At 39.0% G+C, this 27,967-nt stretch overlaps 1 protein-coding gene across 16 annotated transcripts in view; it reads left to right on the top strand.

Moving 5' to 3' along the window:
* Positions 1-27,967, top strand: part of NUMB (NUMB endocytic adaptor protein) — a 92,272-nt gene that overhangs the window by 26,986 nt on the left and 37,319 nt on the right. Inside the window, exon 1 of one of the 16 annotated variants that reach the window (XM_038139644.1) lies at positions 17,698-20,405. The exons of 13 other annotated variants lie outside the window; for them this stretch is intronic. The gene's annotated coding sequence lies outside the window, so the exon portion shown is untranslated. Of the gene's footprint in view, positions 1-17,697; positions 20,406-22,639; positions 22,661-23,169; positions 24,875-27,967 lie in introns of those variants that run through there. 2 more of the 16 variants (XM_038139648.1, XM_038139646.1) reach the window with 2 other exon arrangements.

Consider the following 27,967-nt stretch of genomic DNA (forward strand, 5'->3'; position numbering starts at 1 on the left):
AACAATTCACTTTCATCACAGTTATAAACAGAGAGGTTGTGCTGCTGTTGAGAAGACAGCCGTGTCGCTGCCTAGTCTCGCTCATTCCAGTGCATATCACATCTATCAGTCAGGCTCTGTTTTTGACTGCAGGGGCAAGCTTAGCCATCATTAGCATGGTACTTGTGTCATAAGGTTAAACAGACTAGAGAGGCAATTTGGAGTTGATTGTGGTTTCCTTGTTTTGTGTGTACTGTATTACAATGGTTAAGTTAGAATAGGCCCAGTATGAAGTTTTTCAAGAAGTGCCTTTTCCCTTATTATACCCTTTTTTGAATCTGAACTTCACTGTACCTCCTGCTTCTGTGTGCATGAGGAATGGAAGAGATGTGACTGGGGTTGGCTTTGGGCCGCAGTTTTCAGGTAGGTGTTCAGGGACATGAAGGGCAGCAGGAAAGACTTCTGCAAGTACATCACCAGCCAGAGGGAAATGAAGGAAAACATGGAAAAAGCTGAGGTACTAGATGTCTTTTTTACTTTGGTCTTTATTGGTAGGATTTGTCATCTGGAGTCCCAGGCCTTAGAGACTTAGTGGGAAAGTCTGGAGCAATGAAGATTTAGCCTCAGCAGAGAAGGGCCAAGTAAGGGAACATTTTAAAAAGAGTCCATGGGAACTGACAGAATGCACCTATGAGTGGTCAGAGAGCTGATATCGTAGCAAAACCACTCTGAATTGTTTTTGAAAGATTGAGGTAATAGAAGACTCTTCTTGAGGACTGCAAGAACACAAATGTTCCTTTTGCCTCTCAAGAAGGGCAGGAGTGCCTGGGTATTTGCAGACTGCTCAGCGTCACCTAGACCCCTGGGAAAATGATGGAGCACATTCTCCTATGAAGCCGTTTCCAAACATAAGAAGGACATGAAGATGATTAGCAATAGTTATTGTGGCTTTAGGAAGGGGAAATCATACTTGACCAATCTGGCAGCCCTCCTTGACAAAATGACTGGATTGGTGGAGGAGAAAAGAGAAGTTGTACTGTTTAACCTTAACAGTACTTTTGTCATTGTCTCCCTTAACACCCTCACTATCTGGTCTAGCTAAGTAGATAGGGAGAGATTGCAAATTGGCTGAAGTGCTGGGCTCAAAGGGATGTGAATGGTGCCACGAAGTCCATCTGCAGGCCAGTTAGCAGTGATGTGCCCTAGGGATTGATAGTTGGGCCTGGGCTGTTTATTTTCATTAATACCTGAGTGATGGGATGCTGTGCACCCTCAGCAAGTTCACAGATTATGCAAAATTGGGAGGAGTGGATGGCACAGCAGACACCTTTGCTGCTGTTCAGAGGGACCTTGACAGGCTCCAGACATGGGCTGATAGGAATGTTAGATTTAAAAAGGTTCTGCAAGCAAATCTGCTGGAAGGGTGTCTGCATTCCAGCATCATCATCCCTGTACTTCAGTGCTGGTTGCCAGCTGCTGGCAGACTGCTGGTATTCTGCCTTGAGCAGCATACTGCCATTTATGTGTGGTGATTAGACTGAAATATGCAAAAACTGTTGGAGAGAACTATCCAAGTCCTAGAGAAGACTGTGATAACAAAACTATAACTTTTATTTTAAGGATAATTGAAGTGTTGACGAGGTGATTTCACAGCTCTGGATGATTATTTAAATGCTACTTGATGTCAGAGTTCAGTGAGGTAAGGAATGTGAAAGTGGTTTTAATCACAGCTTATGTCATGGTTTGCCCCTTGAAAATTTGCAGGGTTCTTGCTGTTTATCCCTGTGTTGCTGAACCCACAGTCTTACAGTCATCTCTGCTGCCACAAGTTGTAAGTTATTTCTTTGTGAAGGTGCAACATCTTGTCCAGCTGTCCTTAAGTCTTCAAAATGAATATTGTCACTTCACATTACTGTTTGCTGAAGCACCTCTCTTTCAAGGTTTTGTTCACAGTTCTCATCTTTTGAAATACATTAGCTGTAGTTAACGGTTGCAAAGAAGTGGGTGATGAAGAGGCAAAACCTTTGAGGATGAAGATTAGGAACAGACTCTTAAATTGTCTGCATTTACAGGTGACCTGAATAGCTTTAATGGAAGTGTTGGTGTTAAACATTTTGTGTGATGCTATATAAAGCATCAGATACAAGAAATTGGAATCCACGAGAAGGACTTGACGAAGATGACCTGTATCGATTGTTATGGCCAAACTTGCAAACTAAGTAGGAGTGTGTAAATTCTGGAAGGTTTTCATAAACCTTATAAAGTGAGACTCTGATGTGACTATAGTTGTTTGAAAGGAGCAAAAAGCAACAGCTTTGTGGGATCAGTGCTGAATGTGATCTTAGAAACATGATAGTTCACAGACTTCAGGAGGAGAACTTGGAATCATTGCATGCTACGATTTATGCTCTTCTCTGCTGAACAGCCCAGTGTATCAGTTTCTAAGCAGCCCAGTGTATCAGTTTCTATTGCTTAAGGTTTGAGCTAGTCTGCTGCAGTGTGTCTTTATTGTGGTCTGATGCTGTGATATCCTCCCATAGCTTTGCTCCTTCATGAATGGTGGTGTATGAGTGGAAAAACCATCGCAAGTTTCTAATATATGGGCAGTCTCTGCAATGGCGATACTTTTCATTGTTGTTTAGCCATGATACAAAACCAAACCAAGCCCCAAACTTTGATTAATGTGACTATGCAAAGAATAAGTGCCAGAGAATTGGTGCCACTGCTACTTGATGTAGATGTTCAGCTATACACACAACACCTTTTCAGGCTTCTGTGGGTAACTTTTTACTCCTGTTGGCTTAGCAGATGTGTCAGAGGAAAGAATGGATTTTTTAGTGCGTCAGTGATACACAACCATATGTATTAATGTCTCTAATGAAGTCGCACAAGTATCAGTATCACGAGTTTGTATGAGAAGGCAGAATGCAGTCTGTTTGGCTGGAGGTGAACAAAAAAATTAGTCTCTCCTAGTGTTCTGAAACTAGAAATAATGTTCCAGATACTTTATGGGCTCCAAGGTACTGTGTTAGATCAAAAGGGCATTCTCAAGCTTATTTATAAATCAAACCTCTGAAGACTTACATTTGCTGCAGTATTTTCAGCTAACAAATATACCTAAGTGTCTATGCATCATCATACTGTAATCAACTGCAATCAGTTGGGCAATTGCTTAGATAACCCTTGTTGGAAGGAATATATCAATAGAAAGGGGTTCCTGTTTTAATCCTAATAACGCAAGCTGGAATGTATGTTGTCTGCTGGGTTGTTATTTGAAGTGAATGCCAGAAATTCTTATGATAAAATCAGTGATAATCATTATGCCAGTTTAAGGAGGCGCCAGTTCTGCCCTAGAAGTTCACAGGAAACAAAATCTGGAAAATGTGATCCAAGATGAGTCTGTATGTTGGCCCTGGAATACCTCTCACACCAAATATGAGTACCCAAATTCTAAAACCTTTTCTGCCTGTGTGACCTTAGTTTTATTTCTTGTCTGTGAAATTGATCTAATGATTTTGAGATGCTCTTGGCAGGGAATTGGTAAAAAAATATTTATACAGTTGCAGCTGAGTTGTTCTTCCTCATGTATATACTGATTCCAGATGTCTAGATCCAAGCAGGAATTAAATGGAATTGATTTTCTTTCTAAAAGAGATGGTAGTCATGTCCCTGATGTGTACAGTAGCATGATTGCAGTGTAGTTTGTTGAAGATCTTAAAGTGACAGTAAGTATTTAAACAGCATTGTTTTCTCATTTTAAATAGAGGTAAGTATGGCACAGTGTAATATGAGAACCACACCATTACAGGCAGGTAAGCAGTCCAGGACTTCATGAAAATATTTTGATAGACTTTGCTCAATCTGAAATTGGACTTCAAAACCTAACTTTTGCACTTAAAGGTTGCTCAGTGCAATTGCAGCTGAACAGTAAAAATACAGTGAAGACAAAACAATTCTGTAACAACTCTTTGAAGAAGGGATATATTTTTCCTGTGAATTTGTACAAAACCCAAGTAGCAGTTCATAATGTAGAGACCCTTTCTAAAAAATTATGTTTATGAATCTTTTCCATGTACTAACATATTTCTTTATTATTTGAAATGGCATTTGTGAATTTAGCAATACTTCTAGTTCCTGAGAAATGGAGATCTCAATCTTAGTTTACTTTATAGAAAATGATGTGTATACATTGGACAGAATGCGACTAGAGCCTATAAATTGTAACATCTCATTTATTCAGTCTGGATTGTGTGATTTGCTTTGTCACTGTTTTAAAAAGCACCATATGAAAGTGAGCTTCACTGTTTGGTTTTAGGTTTTAATATATGAAAGCTCACATTTGGTTCTGTGACTTGGCTTTAGGTTTTGCTACGTGTTGCTTGCACAATTCTCTTTGCTATTCGATAAAATTACATTCTCTCAAAAAAAAATTCTTAGCTGTTAACCTGATGTTAAAACATGAGGTAATGCATTTTATCTAAGGTATGAAAAGCTTGAGCTGGAAAAAATATTAACTGTTTGAGATCTCATCTGCCAGGTTTATTTTCCTCCACATCTCAGTTTCAAGTGCCAGTGTCTAGAGATGCAAACTAATTGCTGACACTTAGCAATTGAATGAATATGAGAGCAGGCTTGTCCAACTGTTTCACTCCAGTAAACATTGTTAGAGTTTATAACACTAACCTGAATTAAGCTTTTGTGTGGTTTTCAGTAGACCCTTTACTATAAAAAGGTTGAAATGATGTTGCTTATTTGCTTAATGCTCTTCACTTGCATAAACTTAAAGAAAAATGCAGAGATCACGCTTCATGTTGGGAGAACAGGTAGCTAAATATAAAGGTATAATAAAAACACAATAAAACCACATTTAAAGTAGTCATTTGAGTAATCTGGACCAGTTTTTTTGTTAATTTTGTACGTGAGAAAATAAGACCTTTTGACCAGTAAAAAGCAGTAATTTTACTTAGGAGAGAAATAGGTACAATATTACCAGTTTATTTAGGAGTCCTGCAGTTTATTATTGACCTAAACAGCTTGTTCTGTAAGAACTTGGTGCCAGTTCTAAGAAATATTGAAAAAGAACCTGATTAAAATATTTATTGACCTTGTTCCTTATGTCATGGGCATCTCCTCACAGGTTTGGGAATGTAGTCCTAAAAAAGGAAACAGAAAAAAAACCCCAAGCAGTAAACATGCCATATTTTTTTCCTAAATAGGTGCATGTACTTCACTTAGTGAACAGACTTGGACTATGTTCACATAAATTCCAAATATCTATATTGGAAGAAATAGCAAATAATTAACAGCAGTTTTGTTCTGCTAAACCAGTTTCAGGAAACATGTAACTTCAAAAGAGAATGGTTGTAACAATGAAAACTTTCACACAAGACTGTCACACAGGGAGCTTCACAAATACATTGTTCCTAGTTCCTTGCAGCTGCCAAGTGGACATGTTCATCAGGATTTCTGGCGTGGAGGGAACTTGGTTAGAAAAGCCTCTGTATTCTTTGACAAGAATTTTTTGAAAGCCAAAATAAGTAACCAGCAAAGTGTATTTATTGTCCTAATCTCCAAATTTGCACGCTTCTTACTGCTTTCCTGACAGGATGTTTTGGTGGACAGTGTGTCCCTCCCTTAAGGTCAAGACAGGACAAGGAGTAGATCTTCACCCTTTGGAGCTGGAGCCATTTTAAACAATGATGCACCTTTGATATGTGCCTGTCTGCAAGAAGAGGGGTATTAACCACAGCACTTCCTCATATTGTTGTGTACTCAGAAGCACGTCACTAGGAAAGTCACAAATCTTTACAAAGTCCACATTATAAACTGAACTGTGTGCAGAGCTGTAATTTGTGAAAACTCAGTTTCTTGAGGACCTTTGTACTAATTAGTTTAAAACTCTGCCCTTGCTTTGTAGATTTAGTTTAGCGGGCTGTTTTACTCCATGTGACACAGCTGTTATAATAGCAAGATAAATGCTGAGGGAGTTTTTTGGTCATGTTTCGGTTTGTTTTTCTGTTCATTTTTTCCCCCCAAATCATGACTCTTAATTTATATCCTTCACTTTGGTATAGACTGACTTTAGGCACCTTTATATAGTAGAATTGGAGGGCTGGATTGGTAGGAAACTTTTTTAAAAAATAATTTTTTTTAAAAAAGAATTTTTAAAGCAGTTTGCTGCTGGAAGTTTTCTTGTGAACTTTTTAGTGTAGCAACTCATTTCTGTCCTTACAGTGCTGTGAGTTGGTGCTAAGTGAGTGCTGCTTCTGGATTACTTGAGCTGCTGCTCCTCATTATGTAAGCTTCCCAGTTTGAGAAAAATGTCACTAGTTTAATTTCAGTGTCACAGATGTAACATTTTGAGAACTACTTGACACAAGGAGTGCAAGAGGTGTCGTGCCAGCTAACGCCGATGGGGCTTATTTGCTCACTTGCCTGCAAACTGAATTCTGAACCAGTAGTTTATTGTGCTTTCCCAGGTGTAGCACTCTGCTTATGGGGATGCTGGTCCAAAAAAGTATTATCCAAAAGAGCTCAGTTCCATTTTACTGTTGACACATAACATGTTTTCAGATGAGCGCAAAGGAGCTGTCTTTGTAAATTAAAATTAAATTATGCAGGGGCCTCTATATGGGTGTGTGCTCTGTGTTGTGGTGGTGGTGGTTTTTTCCCCCAAAGATCTGAATGTGAGTCTGATCTCTGATTACAGCTCAAAGAGCTGCCAGAAGATCCACTTTAGTTGTTTGATAAGTGGTTAGCTCTTCTGGGAGGAGGGTTGGGAATGAATATCAATTTTCATAAGAGGTTTGATTTTTCATGTTCAGAGAAAAAAAAAGCTGCTTTATTCAGGCAGTACACTCTACTCACCAGAATGATTGTTGAAACAAAATCATTCTTGATACACAAGCTGTAGATTCGCTTGAAGGTAGCAGTTTTAAGTATTGATATTTGATGGGATTTTTAGGATTTAATTAGGAAGCGTTTGACTTGCAGAGAACCACCTGCCAGCTTAAGGTAAGTATGTAGAATTCTAATAGAAGAAGAGTAGCATATTTAGTATCAACTAGCAATTTCATCTGGGATGAAATGATTTTGTAATTCTAAGTAAATTAGAAATAGTTTTGGTGCACTTATGGCGGTTGTAAAGCAAATATTTTGCCTTTAAAGAGAAAAAAAAGATGGAAAAAGGATAGGGGAGGAAATCATGGCAGTCTCTTTGGGTTAGATTTAATATTCACAACATAGTGATGTGTTGACTGCTGTGATGAAAACTTTCTATTGGTACCTTCAGGGAGATGGGGAAGAGGGGATTAGAGCTGTGACTTTCCTACTGAGAGCCTTTAATTTTGGTTTCTACAGAAATGAACAGGACAATTGTCCACTCCTGAGCCTTCTTGAATATAAATGTGATGTTGTCTTTCACTTACTATGGGTTCTTTTTCTTTCTTTGTTTGTTTTTAGCTAAGAAGTGTTTTTTTTTCCTCTGCTGTTTTTAATGGAACAGAAAATGGAGATGAAAAGGCATTGCTTCTCCTTTAGGCTGGAGTTTGCACTGAGGCTCTTTGGTCTGTTTCTTTTCTTTGTGTGGGTTGCTGAGGACTGGAATTGGTCCGGGAAGCAGGACAGTGCACGTGGCAAGCTGAGAGGGAAGGGCACAGCAGAGGTGTGCAAGACCAGTGTCCTCACTGTACACACTACTCACAGTACTAGTGCAAGCTCTTCTCTAACCCACCATCCCATAGTTGTGGTTTGGATCAGTTTAATTCTGGTAGCATTTTAATGTATGAATGAAGGGAGTGAAATAACTGTTGAGGAGCCCAGTGTTATCTTGTGAAATGGTACAAGTGAGCTGGAGGTCTGACCCTAACTCACATTTTATTATTAATATTAGGACTTGATTTTGTATTTTGGTTATTGAAGATTGGTGGAAAGCATTTTTGTTCCCCTCAGTTTTGCCTATATGATATTCATCTGTGAGTGAAGATGTTCAAAACATGATACTTTGGTGTATGTTTAGATAGTGATTGATGTTGGGGGTGGGTATTTCCTGATACTTAATGATGGTTTAGAGGAGTTAGTCATCACTGGCCAGGAAATACCAACTCCAGATTAGATCGAGTTCAATTATCTAAAAGATATTTCAGTGTCCATCTGAATGTGGTACGTTGCCAAAGACATTGTGTTCATAATAGCATCTTGTTTTAGTGTTTAATTATAGAATTAGTGGCTGTGTGTGGGTTCTGTGTGCTATAAATATGTCATCTTGAAGTCACTACGCTTGCTGCCCCAAGTTTTGGGAAGTGGTCAGGCAGTGTTGCCTAAAAGTTGACTAAAATTCTGTAACTGCAAGAATTTTGGATTCTGAAATGAAAGAATACTTAGTACTACTCTCCCTCCCTGCCCTTGGCCACCATAATTGCCATCTATGTAAATTTTGTAGTATATTTCAGTTTGGGATTCAGACTGCATCTTTTCAGGTCAATCAAGTTCCCTTTTACTTTCTAAATGGGAGTGATGGTTGTCTGCTTTTAGTCCCATGTACATGCATTAGTTTGTACTTGGCATGATAGAAATAAGTTTCTTTAAGAAAAACAGACAAAAATGGCAGAAGCTAACATATTCAACTACCAAACAACCATGGTATATATAACCAAACTGGGGGGGGAGGGTGTGTGTGTGGGGGGATTGTGTTGTATTTTCTGACATTTTTAAAAAATAAGTATTTCTGAGTATTTGTAGACCCCCTTTCCAGAGATACTTCTGGATATTTGCTCTAGTCTTTACTGATGAGGTAAACCATGTTGACTGAATATATTGTGGGAGTTCAAGAGGTGTAAAAACCACCAGTGATTTCTGTAATTTAAGGCTGAAGGGAGAAGTTCTGGAAATGTCTTCCTGGCTGCCTCCATCTCTCTTCTGCCATTTGGCTACTTTCCTTCTCAGAACAGGTGAATTTTTCCAGCTCTAATCTTGTAAAAAACATATATTGGGACTTAGCTGTGTAATTGTAGGCCTCTATGCTTCCATTAAGTGTTAAGCTCTTTTGGAATAGGCTGAAACTTCCTGCTGTCTAGGCTTGTAACTGTGTTATTAGTACACCTTGGGATTCTGTCTGCACAGTTATTTTTATAGGTGCATGCTGAAGAGTAAAGTAGCCCTGCCAGTCACAAACATGAATGAGTGAAAGCAGGATTCAGGAATAACACTAAATTCAGTTTATGGAACTAAGCATGCTCTACGCTGTACATACCCAAATGTTTCGCTCAGGACCTTACCCTGCTCCTCCTCAGATGGTTTTTTGCAAGCTTTCTTATGTTATCAGTGAGCACAGCTGGAGCTGGTAAAACCTTGCATAAGCCTTGAAGATGCAGAGGAAATGAGGCATCTCCAGTGGCCCACTGATGCAATTGCTCAGGCTTTGCAGAAAAGGCAGGGTGGTGCTGAAGGTTTCACTGAAGTTGTTTTACCCAAGTGGAAGACTGTTGTTGCCTCCTAAAACTCGCTGGTTTTCATCCTCTGTCACAGAAGGATGGACTTCATGACCACATTAACTACAGGGATTAAAAAAGAAAAAACAAAAAAGGAGGTTCAGTAGATTAAATTTTTAATTTTATTTGGTTGTGTCAGTTGCTGCTCCTATAGCAGGATATAGCTATTGCTTCTGATTGGGTTGTCCTAAGCTATTACGACTGTAGTAGTTTGTTAGAAAATGTTTGTTTTGAAGTCTCAGAACTGATGCAGGCACTACCAGAACCTGTGCAAAACAAGGCAGCTGGAGGTGGCTTTGGTTTGTGTACGCCGCAGTGTCTCCCAGATCCGAGTTAGGTACCCTGGCCGTAGCCTTTGAGGCCATGTGCAGTTGGTTTAGGTTTCCCAAAGTGTTTCAGTGTACCTGACCCACGATGAAGGCTGCCCAGGCCCTTCCTGCTGCATGTCATACCTGGATGCCTAATGTGAGGGGGCGTGGGTGGTGAAGAGAATTTGCAGGGAGTGTCTCAGGGCAGCCTGTCCGGCGAAGCCTGTGTCACAGCTGCGTTCTTGCCTTACCTCCTTCTCTTGCAGAACTTTACCTTTTCATGCTCTGAATTTTGGGGAACTATATCATCTGTATTTGTCTGTAGTGTAACTGACTAAGTCTGTGTGGGTAGTAATCTGCGGAGTCCTTACAACAACATACTTTTTTTTTCCACATGGAAACCAATGACTTAATACTATAGGTAGAAGTGAATGTCTTGTAGTTTTCACATCCTGGGTAGACCGATTCAAATTATTGAAGGGGGTATTTGTTAGTGCTTGTTTGAAATCAACAGTGTACTCTGTCAGTTCTCCTTTCTTTCATTGGTTGTGTAATCTGTTTATTCCCTGAACTAAGCTTGTGAATTTCTCCATCATTTCTTAAAAACTGAATACCACATCATTTTGTCTTAAGATTTTGTGAGCTTTAGAATTTGAGAGATTGTATGAAATATTATAAATAAATTGTGGGACATCCTCAGCACATTTGTTCCTTTTTAAAATGTGTATCCTAATATAACTGAGAACGTCATGTAGAAGTGCTTTTTGTGTTCTCGGAACTCATCTCAACCTAGACCTTTAACTTTAGTGAGATCTTTAAAAAGTCCCTCTAATTGTTTGCATAGGGAAGCCACTTAAAATAGATTCAGAAAAGGTTACTAGTTACTGATATGTTGAAAGTTTGAACCTTTGAAATGTAATGTAGTGTAAATAAATACTGGGTGTTCTTACACTGTATTTAGTAGATAAATTTAAATGTTTCTCTAGTTTGAAGACTTGAGTCTTGCTTGGGTTTGGTTTTAAACATCATACTCACTAAGCTGATGTTATCAATATTCAGACTTCTACTCAAAATCTATTTTTTCTGTGACGCCAGTCAATAATTAGTCACTATAAAAACTAGATAAGATGTCACTTAGCAATAGCTATGCTAGAGATGCCTATTTAATAATGTTTTTGTTGTTATTTCCTTAATTTTTTTTTCTTCTCAGACCTTGGACATAATGCTTAGTCAGTAATACTGACACAAATTGCCTGCTCCCATAATCTCTGGGTAACTATATCTACAAAAAGCACATTGTTTTTTTCCTTTCCCATTGCCAAAATAATTTTGTAAAGGAGAATCAGTCAGAGGTCTAGGTTCTGATTTTGTACCAGAGTGAGCACAGATTAACTTCACACGATGGTCATCAACCTGGGATGCTTAGTTTTTACAGAGGTGTTCAGTCATCTCTCCTGCTGGTGTGTTGCAAGTCCCTTAGGCCCTTCTGGAGTCTCCCTTCAAACAGAACGGGAGCTCTGCTGACAGCTTCACGTGTTGTAGCTGTTTTAATTTTACTGACATAGTTGTTTTTATGTGTAACATAATACTATTATCCAGCAGGAAATACAGTCTCTTTCTGTGAATCTCAAGACTATCAAATATTTTAGGAATGCTTTCTAGCCTTCTTTCCAGTATCAGGGAAATAAGTATGTCAGATAATCCTGTTCTGCACCACCCAAACCCCTCCACCCCTTTAGGAAAAAAATTTACAAGTTTGCTTTAGGTGTCTTCACTCTTGTGAAATGTAAGACAGTTTAAACTTCTATTCAGATATTCATTGTTTGTAGGTCTAGAGCGGCTTCTAGAAGAGGAATGTAGCAGTAACAAAATTTTAAAAATCCTTTTTAGTAGAAAAGACACTCACCTATAGAGAATATTTTGAAAAGTAAAAATGTTCTTAGTATAAAAACATCCTCCCCTCCCCATCAAAGAAACAAACCACAAAAAAAGGGGCTAAGACAAAAATTTAACTGCAAAAGCTGGAGCAGATCGCGTGTATGTTCAGCTATGAATATGATCTTAAGCTTGGGCAGACTTTAGGTATGTTCTGTGAAGTTAGCTTATGTGGTCAGTCACATCTTTCGTAATTCTTGCCCTACTAGTTAATCTCATTTTTCACACAAATTTTACTTGTTCTGTGTAGAAAACATGAATTCAGTAACAGGATTGTATGCATCTTTCTGTAGCTCAAACTTCTGATTTCTTTCCCCGCCTTATTTCTTGGTCGCTCTCTTTCTGTGAGAGTTGAGAACATGCAGACTGTATGCCTTAAAATAGGCCATTTCCCGAATCTCCTCTTCTTCCTTAATTTTGTGTTGCTGGAACTTTGCTGGGTGTGTAATTGGTATTTGGGTCTCCCACATATGGCTCCAATCTCCTCCTGTATCTCCAGCGCTGGATATTTATAGCAAGCCTGCCTAAATGCCTGATTCCAGCGGTGAGAAACTGACTCAGAGCACATTGTGATTCCTCCTGAGCCCATGTCTGTGACCAACTGCGGAGTTTTGGCATGCATTGCATTCCTGGGTGTGGTTGGAGGACAATCCAAGATAACCTCAGTTATCTTGGCTTTGTTACAACAGCCTGTTGCCTTTTAGAAGTTCGTGTTAGAGGCTATGAAAAGCATTCAATTCCAGACTCTGAAGTTACTCTGTCACCTTCATCTTTAGTTCTTCTTTTTGTAAGAATTCAGGGAGAGCAAAATTCTGTGAGGAATAAAAAATACCTGTGTGGATCATTAACTTGATATTTCAAAATATTGGGAATAAAAATTTATGTAGTTGTGATTGCTTGTCAGCTTTGGGGTTTGGAATCCAGGGCACACTGAATTTCATCCTGTTCTTTCTGCTGTGGTTTCGGGGTTCAGGAGGTTTCATCTTGTACCACTAGTAAGTGGTACAGTCAGAATGACTGTAACGTTTAATCTTGAGAAACTTGTAAAATTCAAGTTGATCGACCAAGAAAGGACTCAGCCTTGAGTTAAACTTGAAAACAGAAGGACCAAGTACAGGAAAGAAGCTGAACATGGAAAAACCCACCGTAGCTGTCAGACATGATGCATGGACTGCAACCATTTCTGGCGATAAGGAACTTCCAATAGGCAATGTGAATATGAGTGTCCTGGAAACCGTTGTCACTTAATGGTGCTGTCATCGCTCAGACTCAAGACTTGGAAGAGCTGAGGAAGTTCTGTCGGTTTGTGTAGTCAGACACTGTGTACTTTATAAAGATGTTTCTATATAATCCCTGTGTAAACAGTGCTGGTGGTCAGCCTCAGGGGGCATATTTCGCAACAGAGAGAGGTGCAAAAGGAGAACATGATTTTTGCCCCTTCCTTTGTAGTGTATTTTCTTACAGACAGTGAGGGAACAATATAAGAACTCTGAATTCATTAAATACTTAATTTATCCTTAATTAAAAAGGAGTCCCTTAAGTAGGCTGTCCTTGAAAATAGCTATTACATTTGCAAATTGATGGATTTCATTGAAGAAGCCTTCTTTATGTAAAATACTGAGTGTAAATAACTGAAGAACGTGTTATTGCATTGATGATTGATCTTTTTGGGTGATACTTGTGAGTTCATCAACTTTGCCTTACCACTGCAAAATATCAATTTGGTGTTACTCTTAAATCTGGTTAGTGTGAAATTTGAGAAAAAGTGGTTTGTGGCTTGCAACAGCGCTCTTTGAAGCATGTGATTCAAATGCCCATAGACACTTGCATAATTTTACTGTCATGAGACTAAGTTAGTCAGAGAAACATATGTAATACCTACTTGGCTGTTTCTGCTCCTACTTTATAGATTAAGTTCTGTGTTGTAGGGATCCAACTTCTCAAGTCTCAGTGGTGACAATATGTTTTTATGCTTGTAGCAAGTCTTTAGCATTGCTGTAGCAAAGCTTTCAGCATCTCTTACCTGCAGTGGTTAGACTGCTATAATGTTGAAAAAAGTCTCTTATAGAGAGATGAATTTTGTAGTTCTTGTTTGAGAACTCTTTCCTTTTCCAGAAAGTAATACCACTGAAGGAGACCACTGCCTTTAGATTTGCTGTTTGGTGCAATGTGTGCAGCTTCAGAGGGCTGCAGGTAAGATGCTGTTGTGTAGATGATCTCAGGAGGTGGAGTTTGAGCTGGGAAGATGCAGTGCAAACCATAAACAGAGTAGAAGGGTGGCTCTGTAATATAGATAATTGCAGTGCACCTGATGGACAATCAGCCTTTGGAATGAAATGTGACCTTTGAGAATTAATAGGAGGTATGAGCAAGTGCTCGATAATGCGAGTAGGGAGGCCTTAGCCTTTCTGCTGTAGACAACCTTTGGCTTCCTATAGTTTTGTTGATGTATTTTTGCAAGACACCAATTGTCATTAGTTAACCATGTGTGAAGATTGCTAAAGCTGCCAGAGGAATGGCACAGTTTGAGAGTTTGAGCAGACTTTCTGAGTTCTGCCATGTGCACTGATGTTTTCTGGCCAAGTGAAATGTGTGCATTTGGTAATCTCAAAGTGACAGAAGGTGATGCTTGGTCCTCCAAGGGCTGATGTCAAGATCGACTCTTCCAGAACTTGCCAGGAAGAAGGGATTAGCCCAAGATTCTGAGTTGAAAGGAGCCCACAAGGATCATCAAGAGCAGCTCTTAAGTGAATGGCCCATATAGGAATTGAACCCACAGCCTTGGCAATTTTGGTACCACGCTCCAGCCAACTGAGCTCATCTCAGTGGCACAGTATGACAACTTCTTAGGAGATCTGAGTTTCCTAGAGTAGAATAAGCTCACTTTCTACCTCAGTTCAGTACGTATGTCACCACGTCACTAAGTAAATAAGGTGAAGTTTAATATATGTAGAGGAATTGTAATTAAGGAATGTATAATTGATTCCTTGTAAAGGAAGGTGGTGTTGTCTCCCATCTAATTTTAATGGCATTCTAAATGGTGTTATCTATATTTGTCAGTGTCCTGTAAGCTGCCTGTTGTATAAGAGAAAACCGCACATTCTGTAAGATTAACTTCTTCAAAATTTTCTGGACTTAAAAAGAGAAGGCAGGGCATACTGTTAAGAAGGATGATACATGAATGGAGTAGTTGTGCTGCAGTCACCTGCCAGAATAATGGAGGTGCCGTTCAAATCAGTGGACTCTGTGACTATTTGCTGATGAAGATAATACAGTTGTGACTTTTATGGTTGTGTGAATCTGGCAGCACAATATCCAGTGTCCTTTTCACTGAGTCTCTGTTGTGCCTGCCTTGATGCCACGTGCCAGCTGTTCCATTGCAGGCATTTTTAGACTTCCTTCCTCTTCATCCTGTCTTCTGTTGCCCAGCTCAGTTGCCACCCCAGGAAGCAGCTGTCTTTTATGAAAGTAGGGTGATGTTCTCCATACCAAGATGGCACTGCGAGGGACGTGATTTCATCTGTCAGCCTGGGCAGCAGCAGCAGCACAATTTCCTACTTGCCCCAACTGTAGAGCTCATACTGCTTCCATGTCAAACTCACTCGTACGAGGAGTGAAATTCGCTGCTTGCCACTGTCCGCATCCATCAGCAGACAATGCAGAATATGGCAGTGGTAGAATATGAATTATTCAGGGGAAATTCATGTGAGTGATGCCTTGGTTACCTTCTGCCACTTGCTCTGTGCTATATCTGGTTTTTGAGGAGTGACTTGTAGAAGTGCATGTGCTGCAGATGTGGAAAGGCTGCCTTTAGCTGCAGGATTTCAGGGTCGTCAGGTGATATTTCTGTCTTTGCTGAGCTTGAGGCTTCATTGATTGCTCTGATAGACTTGAGAATGAAGACAAATTTTCCTCATTATTTCCTTTTTGGCCTTTCTTGTTCTTTTGCCAAACAGTTTAAAGTTGGGAAGATGACAGGTATTGTATGATTCAGGAGGCTATTGCAGCCATTTGGTTTTCCAGCATGTGTTACTTATAGGCAGTGCACTTTCTGTGACTCTCTCTTTCTGCCACCAAACTCAGTGTGTTGCAGCAGATCATCGTAGCTGTTTTAACTGTGTACAACACTTGATTTAGAAAGGTGAGAGACATCTGTGGGTTTCACAGCTCTAGCCTAGCTGAGGTCATTCAGTCAGACTGGTGTGTTCGTGAGGGCTGTTTGGCATCACTGGAGCTGCTGAATTGCCACTGTTGCTGGCAGCCCTGCCTGTAGTCCTGTACTGACTTGTGGGCAGCCTGATCTCCCTCTGGGAAAACATGACCTGCCATGCAGCTGTGGAATGCATTTCACCTTCTGAAGGTGACAGAATTGTGATCCCACATGTGATGGATGGCATCCTACTTTGCTTAAGATCATGATGGGGGAGGAACGTTAATTTCTATACCAGGAACAAAACCACATACCTCTCTAGTTTGGGGTGATGTTAATATTGAACTTTTTTCCTGGGTTTGAGCAACTGTAACAAGATGGTCAAAAGCTCAATTTGTTTGAATAATGAACATCTGAATAGTGTTTGAATAATGAACATGGTCTTTTTGTCCATGTCTCAGATGGCAGCTTATTTTAAAGAGAATTAATGGGTGCAATGTACAATATTTCTGTAGTTCTTATCAGCCCTAGCTGACAGAATGTTTTACTGATGGCTTGAGATGTTTCTGACTTAATTCAGCATATATTGCTTGTAATTATATCTTCATTTGAAGCTTTTGAAATAAAACCATCTTTTCATGCTCGTAATATTAAATGGACCATTTATTTCCATATTGGGGCTAAAATAAACATTTATTTTTATTAAATTGAATATTTTATATTTATTCAATTAAATATTTTTTATTTTATAAAAAGAAAATAAAAAATAGTTTAGAATCAGTTAGATGGGAGAACTGTTAATGAGGAATAGTGAGACAGTTTTGTGAATATTTATAGGATTTTGGTATTCATGGAAGAGAGTGATTAGTCTTAGCTCCTTGTATAGATAAACTGGGACCCTGAGAGGCAGCCCTGGCATTTTGAGGTGCATATCTGAACTTCGTCTTTTAATGTATGATTGGTTAACTTTTAAAATGGTTGGTTTAACTTCATCTCTCTAAGTGTTCTGTGTCTTACTGCACTAAGAGTATGGGAACAATTTTGATCTTAATTTCCAAATTCTACAGACAATTTCAGTGGAGATTTTTCATTGTCATGTGAAGGTTATTTTAAACTGTTTGCGTTAGAATGCACATTCTGGCCTTTTCTTAGTAATCATTTTGAGATGTGAGTATAGCTTGTGAAGAAAGCACACATGCAAAGGCTCGTTCTTGGCTTTTAATGTATGTTTGCTTTTTGTTGCAGAAATTCTGTGCTGCTCTTGAAAGAATTAAAATCTGTATGCTAGCAGAATTAATAGGGGGAAGAGAAAGCTTATAGAAAAAAGTTGAATTAAGATACCAATATTTTATTACCAGGAAGGTGGTACAGTAAGTCTGAATCTATTATATTCTAATCCATTATATTGTAAGACTTGAGCTTCTGAATTACCATAGACTTAGTTTTGACTAGAAGGTAAAATGCTGATGTGAGTTCTTGCAGCTCGTTTGGTAGGTAAAGCAGTTTTACAAGTTTGGAGCAGTCTGTCTCAGGTAGCGACATGAAATTCACATAATATACTTCCCCCCCCCCCCCCCGAGTTATATTAGATGAACTGGTTTAAATATTGTTTAAATATTGTTTAGAGTGTGGAATTAAAGTCCTGTCGTGGTCTTGGAAAGACCAAATACTTTGACTAGATTGTTAGTGAAATTAACATATTGCTTCCATTTCTTAATTAAAGCTTTCATTGAAAAAACTTCATTATCATGAAGGAATCTTGTAATCATTAATTTGATTTTAGGTGAAAAGGGTAGAAACCATCTCTTTGGATGTATACAGAGTTACTCATTTAGAAAAATACATTTTCATTGTTTTCATTGTTTTCATTGTATACTTCAAGTGAACTTTCTTTTCTCTTCACTGAGTTTAATAGAAGTAAAAAAACCACCAATCTGGAGAGGAACCCTGGAATTTATTGATGTCTGAAGCTTTATGTGTTAATTCTCACTGAGCATGTAGTTGTGGATTCATAAAATGTCGTTGCTGGTCAAAAATAATGTGTTACTCATTTTAATGACCATCGTGAAATCTGGTAGCTTCTGTGGAAGGCAATATCTGAGAGATTATTATCAGTGTTAAGAAAACAGTGCCTGTGAGATTTTGTAGCAATAGCAGTTGAATTCCTATCTACAGCCTCCATAAAGACCAACATTACTATCCTTACAAGAAAAAGGCTTTAAATGCCGAGTGATAGGGAGTGGGGGAAGGAAGTATGCATCTGTTTATAAGAGCAGACATGAAAAACTTTACTTGGAATTCTTCCATAAAACCTCAAACCTTGAATGCAGACTGATCGATGTATCCTTTTATCACTTAATTCCATAGAGTTCACCCCTTCCCTCCTCTCCCCTCTTACCCCAAATTAAAATATGCAAACATTGAAATTAGTAAGATGAAAGGTTTTGCCATAGGTCTGAGAAGCTTCAGATCTGTTGCCATGAATAAAGAAAAATCCAGCCTCCACTGGAGTTGTGGCAAATTGGTATAATGGAGTAATTCCAGATTGTGGGGTTATTCTTTAAAAGAAACACTGAAATTATCTGAAAAAAACATTGTGTTGTGAGGTACAGGGAGAAAATGACGTAAGTTCCCACATGAAACCTTTTACTGCCCATGTTGGACTTGACCATATGACTTTATCATCTCCTCTTTATTTCAGCCCATAGATTCCTTTTTTTTTTTTTTTTTTTCTTTTAATATCCATGGAGTCTTGGTTATAGCTTCAAGAGAGAGGGATTTTTAAGAAAAGTACTACAGGAGAATCTGATGGTGGGGGGAAAGTAAGTCACCAAGTGAACGTATTCTTGCTGCTGTCATATGAGCATTGTTGATTCTACTACACTTGGGTTTGGGGAATATTTTTTTCCCAACATTACGTACATCAGGATTTTATGAAGGTAAATGCCTGTAAAAGATATTTCTTCAGTTATGTTGCTATGTGTAATTTTCAAAATCACTGAAGTTGCGCTTAGATCTCAAGGCTTTGCAGTAAGCAGACATGGGAAACATTAGGCACAAAGTGAGGTTTTACGTGCTGTGTCATCATGAGGAATGCTAGTTGTCTATATACAATATGGTACCAGAAAGCTGGAATTGTGTTGGAATTCTCTGTTTAGACACCTCTCACAGGGAGTATGGTGACAGATTCCTTAAATGTTTTCTCAGTTCTGTGGATGATGGAACACGTGGCTCGTATTAGACTCTAGAGGGGATGCAAAATATTTTTAAAGGTATTTAACTGGTGAGGGAGTTCAGAAAGCATTGCATTCAGTGTGCTTAAAAGTATTTATAGCTTGTGTCTGACTTTGTTAAGCTAGCTTCTGATTTGGTTACATTTGTGTAAAGCAAATGGATTTGGAAGTTCTGTTAGTTCCTTGTACTGCTTTGTAAAGAGTTATGAGAGAAGTGTTATGGAAGAATTCAAAACTTGCACTGGACAGGTATACAAATGTATAAATTAATTCCTACTATAATAAATAAGATTAGTGTAAAGAAAGATTTATGTTCTTAGAAGTCAACCACAGTTGCAATGCTGGACACCAGAGTGAGTTCCTAAAAACATTCTGCCTATATTTTACGTGAAAGGGAACTTCTTCTGTTGTTTGGCTTAATGAGGGATGATCAAATGATTTTTTGATATCCTGACAGCTGGAAAAAAATTACTGTATCTTTTCTCTGGACTCATTTTTATTATTAAAACCTGCCACTTTTTCACAAAAGCTTGGTGCAATGCTTCACAATTTCATTTGAATTCTAAATTCATATTAAAAATGCCTTTTGTGTCCCTCGCCCTCCTCCTTCTTTGCATTGGCTGCAGTCAAAAGTGTGGTTGATTTAGCGTGAACAAGCTGAAGAAAACCCACAGATAAGAGGGCCTTAATTATATTTAGCTGTGGAGGATGGGAGAGATTGAAGTGTCTTGAGCTGCCATGTAACAGCTGCCAGGCAGTGACTGACTGGAGCGCTTGGGCCCAGCACAGTGGTGGTGTAACAGGGAGTCAGTCATCTGTCATCCTGTGAATGACACACATCGTGGCAGTTTAGGCTAATTCTCATTTTGTAATTGAGATTGACTAAGTGCACCCATGGCTTGTTGCCACAATAATTCAGATTTTGCGAGCTATCTGGAACATACAGATTCATTTCATTGAAATGTCTTGAGCTATAAAAACTTCTGCTTCTGTGTGTTTTTTGGATAGGGAGATCCTTACGGTGCAGTGAGGCTGCTCTCGGCGGGGCTGCGGCAGCTGGGTGTGAACAGCTCTGCTGTGGTGCTGTGACAGCTGCAACGCGGAGGTGTGGCCAGCTGGACTGGCCCTGAAGGGACACCAGCTTGGGAGTTGGGCTGCTTCACAACAAAGGCTCCGCAGCGCAGTAATTCTCTCTGATACAGTCAGTGTTGCGTCCTGGCAAGAATAGAAGATTAAGACATGAAGCAAGACTTCCCAGCTGGTCAGATGGGACTAGGTGATTTCCTAAATGGATGGCTGTACCACTGCCACTGTAGGTTCCAATAACTTGGAAGTTTTGATCAAATAATTAATCTCTGTAGTTTTGAGATTTTTTTAAAAATTCCGTTCTATTTTTAATTTTTAAACTAAAAATCCTGGGAATTGTCCTGCTTGATTTTGTATCATGAAGAGAAGTACTGTTTTATTAAAACCTGGACTGCTGGAGGATGCTATTGCTTTTTCACTGTTCCTACAATATAAGAATTGGAAAATCATCATTATTTTTTTTTTCTAACGTTATGATATTGTAATTGCTGTAGCTTTCCCCACTGGAAAATTGGTTTTCTGAGGTGAAGACCTTTGATGTATCTAATCTGTCCTTGAGCTGATGGTATTAAGTAGTCCTTGCCATCCTCCTTATCCTTGCTTCTTTCCTGCACCTTCCAGTTTCAGTTCAGGGAGGGTATATTAACTACAACTATATGGTATTGAAGCTGAGTGCAGTCTGGTCTTATGCTGTGGCATCCTGCTTGCTTTGCACTGCTCCTTTAATAATAATAATAATTTAATAATAAATAATTTTTAAATATAAAGAATTTCATAATATTATCATAATAATTCTTACTGCTGTTTGCTTATTTGACAGTAAAATTTTTGGAGGACTAAACATGAGTTATGAGCTTTCCTAGACAGTAGTAATGGCTGAATTCATATTCATTGGTATTTATAATTACAGTGGCTTTTCTACCCTTCTTCCATGCTTTTCTCTGCTGTTTTTATTACAGAATGATTTCTTCTTGTGAGCTGATCTTGTATTTTTAAAATCAGTTTAATCTACTCTGGAACATTTTGCATCACCTGCAAACAGTTGTTGAACTTATTTGAGAGCATACATGAATGAATGAAATATTGCTGGTTGTGATGGAGAGCCCTCTTTACCTCCCTGTTTTGTGTCTGAGCACACTACTACTCTTGTGAATTTACCTAGTTTCTCTGTACCTGAATCTTACTTGCTGACAGACTCGGCAGCACTACTGTTGATTCCCACTGAAGGTTTCTCATAAAGGTGATAAAAATGCCTGGCTTGTTCCAAATGTTTCCAGAATGTGGGCCAGATGGGCTGTTGGGCTGGACCACGCTGTGGGCTGGTGTAGAGCAGTGTTGCAGGATCAGTTGACCAAAATGCGGTTGCTTTGGCTTTTGTGAAACATTGTATATGAACCAAGGGTAAAGCTTCACTATGAATAGTTTTTGATATCTTGCTAAAATACATCTTCCTAGTAAACTGCTTTCAAGTGCAGCTGGTTCCTGCAAGGTGTGCTCTGGATCTGTAGCTCATTTTGTCTGCTCTCTCTGCTCTTACCTAAGAGCTGGAACCAAAAATACAGTGTGTGTTCATATGTTTCTGGACTCCCAGTAAGTAGGGAGTGATCAGGTCAACAGCACAAAGGTATGATTGACTGATTTATATTCAACCCTGTCTGTTACTAAGCAGCAGCTGTTAGGCCTTGTTTAGTCAACACTGATTATTTGCTTATAAAATACTCACAGGTCCTACGGAAGTAAGTCCAGTGTAAGCCCTGAGGTTTATGATTGATCTACCAGTAAAAGATGCTTATTTTACTTGTTAAAGAGTATTTTTTAAATTTTGAAAATGCATTTATTTTCATGGGATTTGACATACATAACTTCAAGTTGCAGTTCATGGAATTGGGTGATTAAAGAACAGACTTTTTGGCTGTTTCAGCTCATTTTGTACTTTCTTTTTTATCTAATTTCATTTTGAAATTCAGCATGTATTTTTAAAGATACCTTTTAAACCGAGATGTTCATGTTTGAAAACTGTTGAGTTGTCTGATATTTAGCTGCCCTAAATGTAAATGATTCACTTGGAAATGACGTGGCTTGGTTAGTTAAAATTATTCACATGTGCGCAGATGAGCTGCAAAGCAGAATTACTTGAACTGCTTTCCACAAGGTGCATAGCTAGTGTTTCTCTACTAAACTTCTGCTTATTTTTGGTTATTATGGATAGTAAAATTCAACTCACTTTCTGTCACATCAAGTGTTTAGGAGACCTGCTTTCCAGCAGTGACTGACAGTCTGCAGGGTATTTTTAGAGTGAGCCTACAAAACAAGGGGATTACTGCCTTATATCTCTGCTCTTAAAACCTCTTGGCATATTGTTTAGGACCATAGTCGGAGTTTGCAGTTGCTGTGTTGTCTGATGAATTGGGACATTTGCTTTATAATAGTTATTGATGGAGAAAATGAGGCTTGCTTCCTTTTATTTGCTGAATTTCACAGGTTTGTGAGAGGCAAATGATTTATCTTACATCTACTAGAATGGGCATTGCATATCCTTAGGAATAACTCCTGCCTTGCAATGATCAAACCTGTATTTTTGTGACAGTTTGAGAGTCTGAGTGTTTACTTTGGTGATATTTCTGTTACATAACATTGTGGAATATTGGCTCCTGTGTTAATTGCTGCAGTCTGGGGGTATTTATGTTTGAAAAGTGTATTTTACAAAATCCTAAGCTTGAGGACTGGGCCTCTGGTAGCTGAATGTTTTAGCCACATAATTGTTAACAGTGTGTTCGAGTACAGTTCATTATTTCATTTCCTGATATTTCATAAGCTGTTTGCAATTTTTGTTTATGTCTGGCTTTTGCCAGTAAAATGTTGCTGTCATAACATTGTTTTTTCCCCTTCTTCCACCCTCATCTGTGATGCAGATAGAATTGTCGAGTGCTTTGGAAAGAGTTGTGGAGTGCTCACATGATAGATTAGTTCAGGTATAAGACAGCAAGAAATCTGATAGATTTGAGGAGGTCTTGTACTTCACATCATATGATAACAATGCATCACAATTTCAAAGAATGCTGTCAGAGACATTATTGTCACAGCTCTGATCTCTTTGGTCTTACATAAAGAGTTTAAGGTTGCCATTTCTGCTGTATTTTCAAAGTATGATCTAAATAGTACTTTCACTGCTGAAAGGTGAGCTTTCTACAGCTTCAGTAGACTATTAGTTAAGTATCCCATAATTTATCTTCAGCAAGGAAAATCCTCTTAATCTGGACTCTAAATAATAATATTAACAACAAAATGTGTTTGCTGACTGAACAAATGAAGAAGTGCTTCACTTTTATGCATATTTTGATAGAATGCTTACTGGTAGTATTGTATGATTGGATGTTAATTGGGTAATGAAAGGGTGAATGGGTTGCAAAGCCGTGTGGTGAATAATGTGGTTAGTCAGCCTGTATTGCGAAACGGGGCTGTTAACGTTTTAGCGAGCATGCTCATACGGTTACTTGCCTTCATTTGCTTCAGTGTGACAGTGCTGGATTTAATTAGATTTTATGGGGTCTAAACTTACAAAAAGGCTCAAAGTTCTGCATTCAGAATCTGACACATGGGGTGACCTTTTCTTCCTTAGAAGATAAGGGTACTCTGTGTGCTTGTGCTGGTGAATAATTGCAGAGAAGCTGTTGCAGGGCAATTGCAGCAAGTTTTGGCTAACCTTTACAGTAGGCTTGGAGAGATAGGACATTACATGTTTTTGTACTGTGTAAGTGGGAGAGGAGGGGAGAGCGTTTGCTTAGCACCAATGCTTAATAAGGATTTTTCAGAGAAGTAAAATTCCATCCTAGCAGCTTCATAATAGACAGGGACACACTATTTACCTTGGCAGCACTCAGCTTGCTTTCCTAGCTTGCCTCTTTTTTATAAATGAAATGTTCTTGCATTGTCATCTTAAATTTAGGAACTCAAATTTTACATTAGAGAGCAGAAGAGATCTAAATGTTTTGAACTGCTTCTGCTTGTGTTTGTGCTGCAGGTAAGCCTGCCAAACCCAAACCTCATCCCAAGAGAATGACTTGAAACAAGCATATTTTCTCACTGATGTCCTCGTGTCCTGGTTATAGCCAAGATTTACAATAATGTTCAAGTGGCAGCAGTGAACTGTATTTTATTGGAAAAAGCAATATGAAATACTCTCCTGGAATATGGAAGTGTGGGCTGTTCACATTTCCTGGTGTGTTTCATGGTATGATTGAGGTTTTCATAATGCTCAAAATATAGCTGTTGAACATTAGTCTGTGGACAAGTGTGACCAGGTTGTACTTGCAGGAGAAGTCAGAGCCACTGAGCTTTCTAAGGATACAGATCTTCACAGCCATGTGGAGGAATGTCTCTGGAGTGTTTTCCTAGTAAGTAGGTTAGCTAAACACATTTTTTCCAACAAGATTAAGATTATTTGCATTTCCTCTTAGGTGTGAAATATCAGGTAACTTTGGCAGGAAGAATGCATCCTGATTCAGAAAGCTTTGGTGTCAGAAAATGCAAGATAAACATATTAGAGATGGATGAGGTTTTTGCTCTAGGTTTCAGACTCTTTGGCTCGGCCCTTCAGCAGTATTAGGTGTATTTCACTGGGGAAGAGCACATAAGGGAACAGATGGTTGTGCAGCTGCTTAGCCCTCACCTGTGTGTGGCCAGCAGGCAGTACTGGTATGAATGAGACCTTTTTTTTTTCCTTTTAAGTTACTTAACCTGATAGTATCAAGTATTAATTAGTATTAATTGAATTTGTTTTATATGGAAGCTTGTACATTTTAGAATGATCCCTGTAATACATTGTTCTTAAAACTGTATTTCCCTGCTGTTCAAAGTGCATACTTCTAGGAATTTTGTCCATGTGTCAATAGTACGCCTGGTGGTTCATGCTCGTAGGAGGACTTTGTACTACAAATCAGGAGGATGGCACCCGGAGTGGGTGGGTGTGTGTGGGGCGGGGGCTGTTCCCTCCTGCCCCCAGGTACTCTGCATTTGTTGCAGGCTGCAGAGAGTACTTTGCCCTTGTTTGACCCATGACTTTCTTTTTCTTTTTTTTTTTCCCCCTAAATTGCTAAATAGGAAACAGTATTAAATTCTGAAAGAAAATGGCTAGTAATCCTAAACCTGCTGAATGGCTTTAAAAAGCCGACTGAAGACTTAATACCCATTTTTATCCTTTTTCTTTGCAAACAGAAAAGATAATAGATAATTGAATACAGATTAAATAACCTTTGTGAAGGCTAGAGTTCGTAAGAAAGATAAAAAATGTTTGTGCTGTTTCTTTGTCCTGAGTGCTGAAACTCTTAAATGGTTGCTTAGTGTGAAATACCTAGTACACCCTAGCTTACAATCTAACCAGTTGAATTTGTGCATGCAGTTCAGGTACCCAGGTATCCCTATTGTCCTTCTGCCCTGCAGACTCTCTAGTTTGGATTACCCAGTAGCAGCAACTGCTCTGCAGGAAGCAGCTATCCACAGTGTAAATGAATTGCTTATCTAAAGGTATGGTTACGTGGGTGAACTCTTGTGAAGCTGAGCTCCAAATTTGCATCATCAGCAGCTTCCTCCTGATCTAACTTCAGTTAATATGAAAGCTTACCCATCTCCCACTGAAGGGTAAATTGCTGGCTTGTGCTCACTGAAGGGTAAAAGTGAACACAATTGTACAGAGAGCAGCTAACAAGACATGAATTAACATGCTGGTTTATCTTGCAGTAATTTGTTCTGCAGCCATACCCTGATGATGCACAAGGCAGTGAAGCTGAGTGCTTCAACATGCACTTTTATCCATGACAGTGTTGTTTCTGTCTCTGTTGTTTCTGACAACTCTGCCCCTGAGTTGTCAGTGGACTGATAGAGGTGTAAGTGGTAGTTTTTCTGTTGGTCAGAAGAATAATGATGCTCCAGCTCTCCTTAAATTGCCTTTGGAGCTCTGTTTCTGAAATACCTGAATTTGCATAAAAATAAATGGCAACATAAATTTAAAAACTCATTTGTCTTTTTGATACCTTTTGTAGGTAGGTACTTTGGGAAATGGTCTAATGTCTAGTCTCATGTTGAAATCTCTTGAATTACAAAAGTGGTGGAGATTTTCATGTTGTGTGGGTTGTTTTGCTTTGTTGAGGTTTGTTTTGCCTCTTTTTTTCCTCCAGTGGGAATGACCATTTAGATACTCAGCCGTCTGCAGTAAGATAACCTTGAAATGTACCAGGACCCAATGTGGTTCTGTTTCCTTATTTCTCCAGAAGGCTCAGGGCTTTCAGCCTTTGTTGGCAGTTTGTCTCTGATGTAATGTTATGTTTTGTGATCTAATTAGATTTTGAGTTCCCTATCTTGACTTTTCACTAGGTTTTCTGCGTTTCAGATGAAATTAGTAAAAATGTCAGCACTTAATTGGAGCAATTCACCTTAGTTCTCTCCTGAATCCTCAATTACGCAGCCTGTGTGAATCGTTCTATTTAACACTTTCCCATCAGGTGACAACTCTAGTTATGTTCTCCTGACATCCATGTTACCAGCAAATTAGGTATTTACAGGACAATACTGTTTTGCAGCCTACTCGTAAGTCTGATATTACAGAAAATGGAAGTGTGGCCATTGGAGAGAGCTTGCTGGTTGCCTGACAAGAAATTAATTTTGCTGTTTGTCAGCATTTCTATCAGATAGAATAGGCTATTTTTAAACTGTTTGTTGCCAACATGACCTCAAAATTAGAACATGTCGGAAAAAGGGTTTGGTTTTTGGTGAAAAGGAAATACTTTGGGCAAAGTGCCACTTCAGTTTTTCATACAAAATGTAGTTGAGGAACTCTTATTCTTATCCTCCCCTGGGGATTGAGATTCCTGGTCAGAATAAATGTCTGATAAGGCGCCAGTCTCTTGGGCACCAGTAATGCCCGGGAGGGAGAAGTCCAACAGAATGCTCGCATAAGCAAATGTTATGATAAGGCAATTAGACTGCGGTTTTTCACAAGTGGTACAGTGTTTGTGTGCTGTCCTCAGTCCTTGCTTTGCTATTCACTGAAGTTTTTGAGATTCAAAGTTACTTTGAGATCTTCAAATCTGACCTGAGCCTTACTGCATCTAATTGTATCTCCTTAAGAGTCTGTTGCCCCTTTTGGCAGAGTGGAGTATCTGTGTCCGTTTGTCCCTCACTGGAGTGCAAGGTCGGGCAGCTGGGCTGTAAGCCATGTGCTGACCAGATTTCTGCACTTCACACTGAAGCAGCTGGAGCAGTGGTTTTGCTCTGGCACTGCCAGTCTGCAGCAGGGACAAGAGTGGGTGTCTGTCCTTATGAGCTGAGATGCCATGCAGAGATTTGCTGCAGTATGTTTCACCTGCCCAAGGTGATTGAATGGCCTCCTTTGAAATTCTGATTCCTTCAGATGGATGCACAGAGTCCTCCGTCTGCAGTTTGTAAAACAAAATACAAATACGTAACTAATATTGCTCTAATGCCTCTCTAAGCCTTGATGGAGAATAGAAGCTTTGCAGCTCCTCTTAAAACTTTGAGAATTGCCTTTGTGCATTCAGAGATTTTAAAATGGCTTATAGCTTGTAAAATAAGCAATGTTTATAGAAGAGTGTTATGATTTAACCCCAGATGGCAACTAAGCCTCATCCAGCTGCTTGCTCGCTCTTCCCGGTGGGGTGGGCAAGAGAATCAGAAGAGCAGAAGTGAAAACTTCATGGGTTGAGATAAAGAGAGGTAAAACAAAAGCCACACAGGCAAGGAAAACAAGAAATTAATGTAATGCTTCCCATGGGC

This window comes from Motacilla alba, chromosome 5, assembly GCF_015832195.1.
Source record: "Motacilla alba alba isolate MOTALB_02 chromosome 5, Motacilla_alba_V1.0_pri, whole genome shotgun sequence".
Taxonomy (NCBI): Eukaryota; Metazoa; Chordata; class Aves; order Passeriformes; family Motacillidae; genus Motacilla; species Motacilla alba.